Genomic DNA, 16,990 nt, shown 5'->3' with positions numbered 1-16,990 from the left:
AAAAACTAGCATTTTTTTTACACATAGGGACAAAATAATTTTTAAGCAATTAAGTTTATTTTAGAAATGATTGTTTTTCAAACACTATTCAACTAACTTTTACCTAAATTTCACTTCTTTTACAAACAATACCTACTTTTAATTTTGTTACAACTTTCAACTTTCTCTACAAAAATCACTTTTTTAAAAAGTAGAATTTTTTTTGCAAACACTTCCTTAGTCACCAAGTGTGCATACATACTCGAATTTGGAATGGATCACCGCAAGATCGGTACGACCCAAAAGCAACATCCGCAGGCACCTCATGAGAAATCAAAGTCTTTGGGTTCCGGGGGAATTACGATCACAAGGCTGAAACTTAGAGGAATTGACGGAAGGGCTACCACCAGGAGTGGAGCCTGCGGCTTAATTTGACTCAACAGGGAAAAATTTACTAGGTCCAGCCATAGTAAGAATTGACACTGAGAGTTTTTTCTTGATTCTATGGGTGGTGGTGCATGGCCATTCTTAGTTGGATAAAAAGATACGAATCTTGTTATGTCCATAATTTAAAATAAAAAGTTTAGGGTATTAAGTCTATATATGACCTTTAGAAAATTATTCCACGTCGTGTTTTTTCTTTATGCATGAGATAACTTTATAATTTGCCTTGCCCATATATATTTCATTAAAACAAAAAATTATTTAATTTTAAAATTCGATGAAAATATTAACAAGAAAATTAAATATTTCTATATATTACTACTATTTTTTAAAATGAAATAAGAAGGCACAAGTAAAGATAAAATATTGCTCTTGTAAGCATGGCATAAGCATATCATCTACAACCATTTCAATCAGACAGTGTTGTCTGTGCGAGAAAGGGCCCACAAACAAAACCTACACTGAAATTGACACAACTCACAATGTTTTGTGATCTTTTCTCCAAACATTTCCGACCACGTCAATTGAATTTTGAGTAAAAGATGTGTATGATTAACGTTTGATTTCTAATTTTGGGTGGTATTTAGATATTAATGAAATTGAAAAAAAAAATATTATAAATAAGAGTAAAATACATAAAAAAAAAAATACATTCATTGCAAAAAAAGAATGAGAGAAATAAAAGAAAATTAAGTTATCAGTTAATGTAAAATTTAAAAAGTTGAATAAATTAATTATTTGTTAATTAAAGGGTACTTTTTTTTACACAAAATTGGTGTGACGGTGTCATTAATCGTCATTTATGAATGTATAGGACTTTTTTTTTTATATTAGTATATATAACGTAATAAGTCGAATACTATAAAAGAGAGAGAAAGAGACATAGGTCTTTTTCTCATTATTATATATTAATATCATCACTAAAAAAAATTATTTTTCACATATTATAAATAGCTTTTATCTTAAACAAATATTTTAACCTCATTTATAAAAATAATGACTAATAATTGTTGTACAACCATAATTAATTAGTGACCGTCAAATTTTATACATTTAATCATAATAAAATATCATATTCCTTCTGATACGTAATCTATCCATTTCTACTTGATTAGTACAACAATTTTTCAAAAAAATAAATAATAAATATTATATATTGCTTATATAATTATTATTATTATTATTATCTACAAGTGCCACGTCATTATCAGATGTGAGGGCCGCTAACCTTATCGTAAATTTTTTGAAGGAAAAAGAGTTAATATGTATGTTATTACAAAGGGAAGAGGTGTTATAAAATACAAAGTAGCAATTTCGACATTACTGTATTAATTTTTTGTAATTTAAAAAATATCCATAAGTTGATAAAATAACTCATTTATTTAAATTTTTAAATTTTATATTAATTTAATTATTTAATTAATATATTTTATTTTTATTTATAATATATTTTAAAATTAAAAAAATATTTATTATATATATACGGAGTCATCCCAATAGCTAATATTTGTAAAAAGAAAGAGAGAGAGAGAGAGAACAGAGCTAGAGGCAAGCAGCAGCCACAAAAAACAAAGTGTAAAGAAGCGTGGAGACAAATGGGTGTAGTAGAAAGTAAGACGCGTTTTGTAATAGGCTAAAAGGGAAGGGAAAGTCAAAAGCGTACTTAGGGACCAATGATATTCGAGCATATCATTGTTGTCCGTGTGAATACCAACTTCCACCGCAGATTCCTTAACTCGGAATTGACGAGAGAATGATGTGATCATCCTACTGGTTTCAATTTCGGAATTTCATTTGAAATAAAAGAAAAAGAAAAATAAAGATAATATAACTTATTTTTATTTATTTATTTATTTTCTTTTTTCTCAATGATAGAAAATATTTAAAAAATTACAAATATTCCCTTTCTTGTAACGTTCGTCATTTAACAACAAGTCCGTTCCGTTAGCTTTTGTTATATTTTCATTCAATTTTTGTTGCAAATTGGTCAAAATGCTCTTTTTGGATTATAAATTATAATTATATATAATATTTAAAAAATTGAAAATATTTTTATGAGATACTTAGATTTTTTTAATATTTATTTTTTAAAAAATCAATAATCGTAAAGTAATAATTTGCACTTCACCAGCCAGGGGCTATATAATTAATTTTTATTTGGGTGGGATATTTGTAAATTTTCAAACTACGATGGGGTATTTGTAATTATGCTAAACTCAAATTTACCCTAAAAAAAATGAAAAAACACATATGGTTTTACTCTGATAATAAAGTTGTTGAGGTTTAATGAACAAATACAAGACTCTAAGTTCGAGTCTCAGTAAATACGTGGATATTATATCACTTTTCATATAGTTATTATGATTTATTATTTACTTATAGCTTAATTATTATGGAGGAATATGGTTTCATGCTGCAGTCTCTAAGTAAAGATAAAATGAGAGAAATATTTAGTGAAAAATACATTTTGCCCCCTGCAATATTGATAATGTGCAAAATTTTCCTGTAATAAAATAAAAAAAAACAGTAATGTATCGCAATATATTTTTAAAAGTAGAGCAACTCCCTCTCCCCCTCCAAGAGAGGGAGTACAATGCAAATTTTTGTAATTTTTAAGAGAAATTTTTTATACATATAAATATATACATAATATATTAATATTTATGTAATTAATATTAAAAATTTTATAATTTCCTGCCACTGCCAGCTCTCTCCCCCTCCCTCTCCCTGCCACCTATATATTTTTACAGGGCTTTTTTATTAATACAAGGGGTTAAATTGCATTTAATTCGAACTTATTATATTCTCGAATATGAAACTATCAAATATGTATGGATAAATTACAACGACCTCCCTTAAGGTTTGGCATATCTTTCTCATTATTTGAAAAATTATCAATACCCCTCTGATATTAATGGTAGTCTAATAATTAGTCAAATACATTAGGTTTCTATCCATTTTTTATAATAAACTAACCAAAATGCCCTTGAAGATTAAAAAGTATAATTTTATTTATTTTTCAAAAAAAATATTTTTTTTTATGGATTAAGTGGATAATTTTTTATTATTTTTAAAATTTTTCATCTATCTCATTCAATTTTTTTTTTTTAAAATACAATAAGAGCAAAATTGTCAATTTTATACATTAGTCCAAGGACTACATAATTTCATCAAACATCATATATTATATTTGTAATTTTTAAAACAAAGAAGCTATATTCGTGATTGTAAATTAGGTGCATCAACAAATCGAATATGTCCAAATAGGTTAGGGCATGAACAACACACCAAATATATATATATATATATATATTCACTGTATTTGATATGATTTTTAGCTATGACCAACATTTGGCATGATTTTAACTATGAGTAATGTTTTGGCCTCGTCTTAAGAAGCAACGGCTAATGACCCATCGCAGCCGTGAGTAATTTGTATTCTCTATAAATTTTTTTTGTTTTTATACTATAATAATTAGTTATAACAAAAAATTAAATTTCTTGTAACTTGAGTTATTGCTTCAGTGCGTCTATGTCCTATAATGGTCTCCTAGTGCAAAATCTTTTTAAATTAAATCACGTGACTTCGTGAATATTCGAAGAATAGATACAATCGTATAATAAAAATACATGTAATTTTAATATTAATCTTTATTCTATTTCTCTTAATTGTATTTATTTATATTATATATTAAGAGATAATACATTTTTTTGTCTCTATTTAGTTGATCTGTTTTTTAAATATTTAATTTAATTTTTTTACTTATTCATCTAACTTTCTACTCCTCCACTGTCTGTTGATAGTTTTTTTTTTTCTTTTTCATGCATCTTTTATTATAATAAATATTTTATTTTAAATAATATTATAAAATTTGCACACATATAGAGTCTGCCACAAATTACTAATATTGTAACTAAGCGTCGTCACAGTTTATAAGTAGCGATAATTTGCTTAATTTTACTATTAGTAAGTTCTTAAAAGTTATATTATCAGAAAATAGAAAATAATAATGGTTATCGTATTAATATATCTTTAATAATAATTTTAATATTATTTGTTTGATATAATCTGTATAATAATTAAATTATGAAATATATCATCACTCATATAATATTGATTCACTTTTCCATAGTCTCACGTAATGATGAAATTATGTTTCACTTAAGAGAAGCGTAAAATCAAGTTGGATAAGATGTCAGTGTCATTGTTGGTTGGGGGGGGGGGGGGGGAGATTTTACGTGACCAACTCATTACATCAAATTGTAAAACTTTAAGGATAAAATGAAATAGTAATAATAATATTTGCCATTTAAACAATATTAAAATACAATCACATTAATATATAAACATACATATATATATATATATATTAGTGAAAATTATTGTTACTTTATTATATTTTAGTTAAGGGATAATTACACCTCCTTCCCTTGATGTTTGATGTAAATTATACGTAGACCCATGTGGTTCGAAAAATCGCATTTAACACCATTGAGATTTGCTTATATCTAATAAATAAATCCATTCGTTAGTCAAAATCCATCAAATTTACCGATACTAAAAAAAAAACTAAATAAAAATAATATTTATCCTTGATTGACTCGTTACTGACTTATTGAAGGTCAAATGATTTTTTTCGATTAAATTACCCTTATAACGGTGAAGATATACCTCATCTCGTTCATTAACGCGTGAATACGTATGAAAATAATTGATAATAAAATATTTACCTGCAATAAATTAATAATACGTCAATCAGAGGTAAATATATTTCTTTTTTTTTAATTTTTTTATTAATATCAACAAATTTATTGAATTTTGACTAACGGAGGAACTTATTTATTAGACAAAAGCAAAGCTCAGGAATTTTAAATGTAATTTTTTAAATCACAGGAGATCTATATGTAATTAGACAAAACTTTAAGAAAGGAGAGTGTAATTATTTCTTTACTAATTAGTATATCAAAATAGTAGCTAAAATTCACCAGTGAGATTCATTAATTAATATTAATTAAATTGAAAACTAGTTATTGAAATAAAAAAACAACAATGCTACCTAGCTTATTTATTATATCAATAGTTTCATATCATAATATTAAAAATAATTTAAAATATTTATTTTACATAAAAATAATGATAATAATAACTCAAAAAATAATTCAAAATTACTTAATTTTGACATCTTTAAAACCGTAATTTGTATAGACAAATCAGAATTATCCAATCAACTTTTGTATTTCTAATTCACGTGAAATCATACAATTTAAAAAAAAATATCCATTATGCTCCAAATTGAACTTTTAATGTACTAACATTTCTTACGATTTTTATCCTTACGACCTATTTGCTTTATGCATTAAAAGGCTATAACTTGGGCCTTTTCGGTGCAGTTCTCATAATTTCTTGCTTTGTAGGTATTTTGATTGTTCGTTCGAAAAGCACAATTCACATTCATCACTTAAATATTTACCTCACTAAAAGATAGTAACAACAGATTCAATATAACTCGACTAATTATACGTAGAAGCAGCTATGCATATTAAAACAAATATTCAGAACGAGAAAAGTCATAAAGAAGAATCAATTTCGAGAATACAAAAATTGAAACAATAATAATAAATAAAATGAAAAAAAAAAGGATATTCCATATATATAACAATGATTACCCTAAACAAAGTAGTAATAAAGAAATGTAGAGGAATTGAAAAGCAAAAAATTAGTGGAATAATGAGATGGAGGTTTGATGAGGAAGCTTTTAAATTAAAATCGCATTTTGACAATGATGGCTCTGTCAAAAGAGAGGACCGCAAAGTCGGGGTTGGCAAATATACTATTATCCAATAAAAAGAAAAAAAGTATTTTATTTATCCCCAAAAAAAAAAAAAAGAAAAGAAAAAGAGAGACATAAAGATTACATTTCAGCCACATTTCTATGTTTCTTTTCTTTTTCTTAATCTACCAAAAATGTCAGCACATAGTTTAAACTCGTTGCCTCTATCCCATTAAAAGCAATATAACTTTTTGTCATAATTAATTATTCTAACTTTAAAAAAAAAAGACATCAATAAATATAAATTAATTACAGTTGCACACGATCCTTAGTCGTTGTTTTTGCGAATGAGAATTAGACGTTCACTGAAAGAAAATAATTCAATATCAACGAAATAAAATTGGCGTGGATTTAATTAGCAAATAAAATTTTTCGATATTAATATACATTATTTAATACAAAAAATTTACTAGTTAATGAATTTTTTCAGCACCAAAACTTTACTTGACAAATTGCTTAAAATATATATATATAATTAAATAATATAGACTAGTGACGAAAGTTTTTACTTACTAATTAGTTCGATATTTATTTTTAGCATCAAGTTTTTTTCTTAATTATTGTGTCGTTTTCTTGTACTGATTAAAAATAATTAAAAATTATGATAAATATTTTAATTATATCTAAAATTATGACAATTTGTTTTGGTGTGTGTCAAAATTTGTTGCCACGTTGCTCGATATGGTTCTTATCAATAGAGCAAACTTTATAAACGCAATTTTATTGTAAATTAAATATTATAAATTAATTATAACTATTTAATAAACTATTTTCATAAAGTGATAGAATATATATATATATAGAGAGAGAGAGAGAGAGAGAGAGAGAGAGAGAGAGAGAGAGAATTATTTTTGTTTTTTAGGGAATGTAGAAAATAAGCACGCTTGGGTAGGGAGTTGGGGCGGTGGCGGAATAAGAGTCCATGCGCAGATATACGAAGTGGAAGGTGGGGCCCACGTACTTCCCACTCCCCCAAACATGCATCACTTCATCTTCTTCATCATCATCATCAATCAAATCAATCTGTTTTCCCTTTTTTTTTTTTTAAAAAAAAAAAGAACTATTTTTAAATTAATATGTTTTAATTATTTTCATTTATTTTTATATAAATGGCGGTGAAATAATTAATACATAAAAATATTTTATATAGTCTTATTCCATTAAATACATAAATAACATTTGTGCAGAATTATCTTTTCTTAAATAAAATATATAGTCAATTTGATACACGTAACCCTAAACGAAATAAAAAATACAGTAGGATTTGAAATAAAAAAATTCAAATCTATTGTATTTTGTACTCAAACATAAGTTAGTTAATTGAACGAGTTATTGAATTTTATTTTTTTCAAATGTTAAAGTAAGTAATCAATTAAAAAGACAACCATAATTATACTTATTACATCATCACTTGAATTTTGGCATAACCTTTTCCTTGCTTGTGTTAAGGTTATGTCACTTTTTGTGTCATTAAGTTACCTTCTCCTATATATATATTGATGAATTTCTTTGATTTTATTTGGATAAATTACAACGTGTTTTCTTTTTTTAAATTTGTTATAATTATAAATACCTTCATAAAATTAATGGGTGTCTAACAAATACTTTTTCAAATAGACTGTTACGAGGGGTACTTATTATACGATTGTTAATTCCAAAAGGTATTGATAATTTTTTAAACAATGAGGCGGTAATGTAATTATGATAAATTCCGGAACGACCTTTATAATTTTATTTTAATTTTTTATTTACTGTTGTTTTCGTTTTAATTGCTCAAGTTCGATCAGTTTAAACTAAAAGTCATAAGCAGCTCTCTGGGTGATTGAACCTACAAATTTACAATCGTGTAACTATAAGTGATTTGTTCTTACTAACTGAGGGAGTGTTCGTAACCACTTAAAATAAGCGCTTATTAGCTTACCATTGGAAATAAACTGAAAAGTGTTTTCGATTTACAATTTCTTATTTTGAACTATTTAAATAAAATCAATTTAAATTAAAAATTATAAGCAACTCCGGACTAACTTCTACAACTTAACACATTATTCCAAACAATCCAACTCTTGTTTTCTCCAATATATTAATTTTATTTTCAAATACTATTAATTTTTTATTATTGTTTAAATTATTATTTTTTTATAAATTTCTTTTTATAGGAAAAAATAAAAAACTATAACAAACATTCCCCTTTCCAACACAAAGAGATGTTATAAATTGGAGAGTGTGTTGGCAGTGGCACTTTTTGTTTTTATATATAAATTAAAATAATGCGCACACACATACAATAATAAAATGAATCCCATGCATGTGTCTGCAAGTTTGTGGCTGAGTTTAACCAATCAGAGGGCTACGTGTCAGCGACAGAAGAAACTTTTTATTTAATTAATTAAAAATTGGGACAAAGGTGCAATCAAATATTTCACCCCAAACCTTCTTGTTTGTATGACTTAAGCAAACAAGTTTATGATGTATTGCTGACGTACACAACCTAATCAAATAATTTTCTTAAATATATATTATGATTAATTTTTTTATTATATATATATTTCTTCAATGCATTTAAAAAAAAAAACAGTTGCGTCAATATTAAGCATTTGTGTGGTACTTAGTCCACATATCTTCGTCACTTTGATTTATTTTTTGGTCATCTCCATATATTAAGTACGCGGTTTATGTAATTATAAATATTATATATATATTATTACGCAGTTGATATGCATTTTGATAGAGAATTTTGAAATAAGAAATAAAATAGACTCGATTTGAAATTTAATTCTTAGTGAGTCCACTACGTTGCCGTAATACCAGCAAATAAAACTACAATAAAAGATAATATTAGAAATAAATACAAAGTGAAGTTATCACTACAAACATATAGTAAATGAATATATTTTTTTTAAAAAAAATTAGTGACATAAATTTTATATTAAGTTGTCATCATAAACAATTAATGAGATGTTTATAATGAAAGTTCGGTGACAACACAGATTAAGACAATAATATTATATTTTCTTTAATTACTAATTATTGTTGGTGACAACTTTTAACACGATTATTATCATTATTAAAATCATTACAATGATTTTAGAAGAATTCTTATCAATTAATACATAAGATATCACCCATAATTTTAAATTCATTGCTTAATTTCTTGTCACTAATATTCCCATTTCAACCTACCCACCCTCCAAAAAAAAATTAAAATACCACCATTTGTAGTAGCATTCTCTCAATCTCCACACATCATATGTACATCACTTTCATTAATGATTGTAATTTATAACATATGATAATGGGCTCAAAACTTTTACACACATATTGATACCTAGTGCAATGTCCCTCCAATCTATATATACATATAGATATATATATATATAAATAACCTTATCCTATGCTACCACACTACAAGTTTCTACAATGTTCTTGATTCTTGCCAAGGTGTCAAATGGGTGGGGGGGGGGGTAGTGAACATTTGGTTTTGGGGAGCACTTAGCACTCATGAGGGGTTACATGTTTCAACCATTTTCTAACACATCTTCACTCACTTTATGAACTTGTTTGGAGTTTGTTAGGATTGGACAACTTTTTTCATTCTTGCAATCTCTTTGGTGCACGAAATTGGGATTTATTACAACTTTAGAGCACTTTATGAATTGGGATTTCAATCTTGAAATTCTATTGGTTGAGGGGTGTTAGTCAAAACACAATGTTATTATGTTTGAGGAATGAAGGCCACGTTTGGTAGGTGTATCATTGTCAACACAAAAAGGAAAGGGATACCTAATATGGATTTACCTTATCAATTTTTATTTTTTAATTTTTAACTTTTTTTTGGAAAATTTTGGATTTGTATTGTCAAGGGATTATTTACTATTTTGGGTATATATACTGATGTATTTAAAGTCTTTCATTATCAATTATTTCAATATTTGACACCTCGATAAACTTACGTGTTCACTTAAATTTAAACTCAAAATCTCTTGTAAAAAATTTTGAATTCAGACTGTTGGGTTGTCCCGTAAAAACCATTTATCTCTACACTACTTTCACTATTTTTTTTAAATAAAAAAATACTTTTATGATATGGTACTTAATTGTTTTCCCCTCCTTTTATTTGTTAGATAATTTTATCAATATTTGTGAAACATATTTCAATGACATCAATACCATCATCATCATCATCATGCCACAGATCCCACATGTGAACCTGACAATGAAATCATAATGAGTTCAAGCCCACTTTTTCTATATTCGGTTCAGCCCAACCAACAAGCCCAGAACTGAGGCCTATACATATATATATACTTGTATCCACCCAAAAGTTATTGGGCTTTGGATTAAATTTTTGGCCATTTCTTACTTAGCTTAGCTTTTATTTCTCTCTCATTTTTTTATTTATCCATTTTTCACATAATAGTAGGGTTAATTATACTTACAATCCCTCTGAAAATGTTAAATTAATTTTTTTCTAAAATTTTGAAATTATAATTACATCCTTTTCGAAAATTCTTGATTTACAACCGACCCTCATTCGTTAGGGTTTTTGTAGCACCCCCTACTAGACTACATTTAATTATCATGATTTCACCCTTTTCTTAATTACAACTCATACTATAAGCAATTTCATTTCAACTCGTAAAATAAATTCTATTTTGTTAATATAATATATAAATATTACAAGAGATGATAGATATTGCCAAAAGTTTATATTTATTCTCTCCAAATGTCCTCATATATATAACCTCAAAGGAAGATAATGCAACAACCAACAATATAAAATTTTAAATAAAAAACAAATAAAAGACTAGTATATTTAATAACCATACAACAAAAAATTTCGGCTTCAGATGTCACGGCTGACAAACCTAATAGAAATAACGTCACAGCTTAAAGTCCAATTTGGCTAGTCAATGAGACCTATCTCCTAAAAAGTATGTGGCAAAAAATGAGCTGCCTACTTAATAAGTATAAGTAACCAATCTATATATATACACAAGCAGCAAGTCACATACAATGCAATCACATCAACCAATAAATTAATATTTGTCATATAGCAATAGCAAATGTAAGGAATCATACATGCTGAAAACTGTAAATCCGTCCGCAATATAGTATTTGACGTTATCGTTTATTTTCTAAGGGCCCTACTTACTCTAATTGGAGTAGATCAGTCAATGATTTTGCCGGCCATCATCATCTCAGTCAATGTCATATTACAGACAGCACAGGATACCCATTGTATGCGATATCCCCACACTATCTATCATTATGTGTAGCAATATCAGCACAGGACATCACAACAAACATAGCATCCCCACACCACCCCAGTGTATAGCTAACAACACAGGATATTCTCCACTATTCGAAATACCCCGGTACTCTACGCGCCATGGGACCTAGTTTAACTCATTTGTTTTTCATATCACATCATCAATCACTTTACCATCAATCACATTATCGTAAACCATTGACTATGTTCGCAACTAGGTCACCATCTTTTATTTCAATTCACCACAACAATATCACTAACTTTATCATTCAATTCTCTATAATAATTATTTTCTCATTAATAACTTTTTCATCCGATTTCATTCAACAATCAATCATACGACCACATAACCATTTATCTCACGTCCGTGCGATACAAATATATATAACACGTAATAATAATTACATCGATATTAAGGTAACCCAGCAGATAGTCCACAATCACATATATAAACAATCAATAGACTATATCTACATATATAGATATAAAAATCCAAGTTCACGGTCAAATATAAAAACAACCTATAAATATAATACTACACACACACATATAGATATAAATTAATTAGCAATAATTATCTCAAATCTTAAAATGCTTCAATTAACACAAGGAACTGCTCAAGACTCTATTTTGCCGCACATCCTATAATAAAGTATTATACGTATAATCAATATATTGAGAATATCATAAACTCTAAATAAAATATTATATAATATTCGTATGTTTTCTACCAATATTTGAATATTTTGTTTATATTGAAGTTCAAACCTCTATTCCATTTTCTTTTAAATAACTACACTTTCTAAACTTCTCAAGGATATATTTAATTTATCAACTAACTCATAGAATTCATGTAATCAAACCCCTCTTATATTTATAACTATCATTTTTAATAACATCTCTAAGTTAAATTATCATTAAAACCCTCATTATAACATAATATTTCTTGGATATAATTTTCGGAACAATTTTCTGTCAACTCCTCATTACTATATAATTTAATTAAATACCAATACATAGAATTACATATTTGTGTAATAAGTCCGATGAACTGTGTAAATTAATTATATCAATGAATAAATCTAACAAATCTAATAATTCAACTAACTAACTATAGCATTTTTTATATAAATTGTGATATTTAATCCGATACTAATTTAAATAGTCAAACTCATAAAATATTCGGATTAAGCAGTACATCAGATAATATAAGCAATATTTAATAAATAGAATAATTAAATAATATATATATAAATTAATAAAAATTAAAATGAAAATTTTATCCCTCAATTTTTCTTGTGCTGTGTGTGTGAAATTGAAATTGTAGGGGGTGGAGCGGTTGGGCTGCGAGTGGCAGCACCTTCTTTTCTTTATTATTATTTTTATTTAATTTTTTTAATAATTATCATTACGTTCTACCTAATATATTAATAAATATAATTTGCTCCAAATAATATAATGGGCTCCAATCTACTTCCTTTAAGTTTTATTATATTTCAATTGTAATCTATAATTTATTTATAATTAAATTTAAATTTTTGTAATAGTTACCAATTAGTCTCTCGATTATGTGTAAAACACCACAATTCTCCCCTCCTAATAAAAATTTCGTCCCCAAAATATAACTAACTTAACCGTTCAATTGAATATATAGAGATACTTCTCTCGCATATGCTCCTCAACCTCTCAAGTCGCCTCTCGCGGAGAATGGTAACTCTATCTCACTTTTACTATTGGTATCTCCTTATTTCTCAATTTTCATACGATTTTGTCCAAAAACTATACTGGCTCTTCCATGTATGTCAACTTAAAAATTTCTACCTCTGGTTGATGGATAATGTGGCTAGGATCAAATCGATATCGTCATAGTATCTAAACATGGAAAACATCATGTATCTGAGACAACTCTGATGGTAATGCTAGTTGATATGCCAGTGGTCTGATTCTTTCAATAATTTCATATGGCCTAATATATCTCAAACTCAACTTCTCTTGCTTGCCAAATCTTAAAATTCTCCTCCATGGAGATACCTTCAGGAAAATCAATCACCTGTTTCATACTCCATCTCTCTTTGGTGTTTATAAACGTAACTTTTCTTTTGATCTTGTGCTGCTTTCAGATACTTCTTAACTACTTGTATCTTCCCCACTATTTCTTACACCATTTCAGGATCTTCTAGTTGTCTTAATCCCTCTATATCCCAACATATTGGACTGCGGCACCTTCTTCTGTATAAAGTTTTGTATGGGGTCATCCCGATACTAGAATGAAAACTGTTATTATATGCAAACTCCGTTAGAGGTAGATGATCATCCCAATTGCCCTTAAACTCCATTGTACAAACCCTCATCATAGCTTCTAGGGTTTGAATCGTTCTTTCTGACTGTCCGTCTGTCTAAGGATGAAATGCAGTACTGAAATGTAATTTTGTTCCTAATACTTTTTGTAAACTTCCCCAAAAATAGGAGGTGAATCGAGGATCTCTATCTGACACAATAGATACAGGCACACTAGGTAATCTCACTATTTTGGAAACGTACAACTCAGCTAACTTATCCAGTGAATTACCTATTCATACCGACAAGAAATGAGCAGCTTTCGTCAGCCTATCTACAATTACCCAAATAACGCCATGCTTCTTGAGTGTACGTGACAACTCTACGACAAAATCCATAGTGATCTTTTCCCACTTCTATTCTGGTATAGATAAAGGTTGAAGTTTGTCAACTGACGCCTGATGTTATGCTTTTACCTGCTGATAGGTTATACATTTAGCCACGAAATCTGCTACATCCTTCTTCATTGTCTACCACCAGTAATAAGGTTTTAAGTTCCGATACATCTTTGTAGTACTAGGGTGCATCGCGTACGGTGCATTATGAGCTTCCTTCAAAATCTTCTCTTGATTTATCCATCTACGTCAGGCACAGAAACTCGCTCCCCATTCACTATCACTCCATCAGGTTTTATCAAAAAATTTGATTTCTTACCCTATTTCATCCTCTCCAGCATCTATAATAAGAAAGGATCTCGAGTCTGTGCTTCTTTGATTTGATCCACAAAGTCTAACTTAAGTTACAAGGCTGCCATCAAAACCGCTACTTGATGAAGCTCTAATTTTGTATTCATAGATCTCATCTCCAATAGCAATATATGATTATGACTCCCCAGGTTCGCTAGTGTACTTGAACTCTTTCTACTCAAGGTATCTGCTACCACATTTGACTTCCTTTAATGGAAGTCAATAGTGCAATCATAATCCTTCAACACTTCTATCCATCTTCTTTGTCTCAAATCCAATTCTTCTGCGTCAAGATATATTTTAAACTTTTATAGTCAGTGAAGATTTGAAATTTTTCTCCATACAAATAGTGTCTCCAAATTTTTAATGTATGCACAATTGTGGCTAACTCCAAATCATGTAGGATAATTTAACTTGTGAGTCCTCAACTAGCAAGATGCATAAGCAATTACCTTTCTGTCATGTACTAATGCACATCACAAACCCTGTTTAGAAGCATTCATATACACTACATATCCACCACTACTAGATGGCAAAACGAAAATCAGAGTGGAGGTCAATCTTTTCTTCAACTCATCAAAGCTTAGTTGGTATTGTTCTGTCCATTGAAATGCTAACCCCTTTTTCAGCAACATAGTCAGAAGACCATCAATTATAGAGAAGCTCTCAACAAATCTCCTATAATATCCAACCAAGTCTAAGAAACTTCGGACTTCAATTACATTCTTTGGTACTCTCTATTCCATAATAGTTTTCACTTTTAAAAGGTCAGGCATAACCTCATGACTAGATATCACATGCCCAATGGAAACCATTTGATTTATCCAAAATTCACATTTGCTTAACTTAGCATACAACTCTTTCTCTTTTAAAATCTGTAACACTATTTTCAGATGTTACTCATGCTCTTCTCTATTCTTCGAGTACACCAAGATGTCATCTATAAAAATAATAACAAACTAATCCAAATATTCCTGAAATGTATGGTTCATTAATGCCATGAACGCCGCTGGTGCATCTGCTAACCCAAATGGCATCACCAAAAACTCATAATGACCATAACGAGTATGAAAAGTTGTTTTTGATATGTCTTTCTCTGCTATCCTCAACTATCAATACACAAACCTCAAATCGATCTTTGAAAATATTGTAGCCCCCTTCAACTAGTCTAATAAGTCATCAATCCTCGGCAACTGATATTTATTCTTCACTATTACCCTTGGCGGTAATGGATGCACAACCTCATACTCCTATTTTTTATCTTCACAAATAGCACTAATCCTTCCTAAGGTAGAGTACTCAACCTGATAAACCCTGTCCCCAAAATTCTTCTATTTACTTTTTAAGCTCTTGTAATTCCACTAGAGCCATTTTGTATGGCTCAATAAAAATTAGGGCAACTCTTAGGAGAGTTCCTATGGCAAAAATCTACTTCTTTATGCAGCGACAAACTTGGTAAGTCGTTAAGGAATATTTCAGGGAAGTCTCTCACTATCGGAATTTCCTCCAATGTGGGAGTAACCCTCTCGGTATCTATCACATGGGCTAGATACACCTCACATCCTTCTAGCACCAATTGTCTTGCCTCTATAGCTGATATTACACAAACTAGCACTACCTGACGATCCCCCACAAATACTACTCTTGAGCCGCCGGAATATCGATCATCACTTTCTTTTTATAATAGTCAACTAGTGCTTTATGTTGTGCTAGTGAATCCATCCCCAAAATCACATCAAACTCCTTCAAATCCATCACTACAAGATCCACATGTAAATTTATATCTTTGATTTCACTAGGCTCCCCTTTCTAACATTATTCACTACCACACCCCTTCCGACGAGCAAATAAATTATCAAATTATATCCCAAATGGCTATTCTCACAAAGCATTTTAGTTGCAAGTTCTGATGAAATGTATGAATACATGAAACCAAGATCAATCAAAACATAAGCCTTAACGTCAAATAACAAAATTGTACCTGATATCACATCATTTGATGCTGGAGCTTCCTCTTTAGTCATATTATATATTCTTGCTCGAGTCTGCCCTTGAGTAACTTGTGCTCCTGAACCCCTCATACTCCTACCAATAGGGTGGTCACTATCTCTGTTATCGGTGCCTCTACTCCTGCCTCTGGCTCTACCTCTCTCAGCTCTTCTGCCACTACTCCCAACATTGCTTTGGCTTTGAGTCCCACTAGTTACACTTCCACCTACACCTATAATCTAACTATAATTCCTGGCTATATGTCCCTTACCTCCACAATGATAATGGGTTCTGGCTATATAATTTCGTCTCCAATATGGTCCCAGATGTTGTCTTCCACAGGTAGAATAACTAGAGTGAAAATTGATCCCGACCATAACTCTGTCCAGCTCCCCTACCCAATTCAATAGAAGGCATAGTAAATGAGTTGCGTTCGAATGAACCTCTATTAAAGT

Source organism: Sesamum indicum, linkage group LG8, assembly GCF_026168435.1.
Source record: "Sesamum indicum cultivar Baizhima isolate 11 linkage group LG8, ASM2616843v1, whole genome shotgun sequence".
Lineage (NCBI taxonomy): Eukaryota > Viridiplantae > Streptophyta > Magnoliopsida > Lamiales > Pedaliaceae > Sesamum > Sesamum indicum.
Note: the sequence above shows the minus strand (reverse complement) of the source record.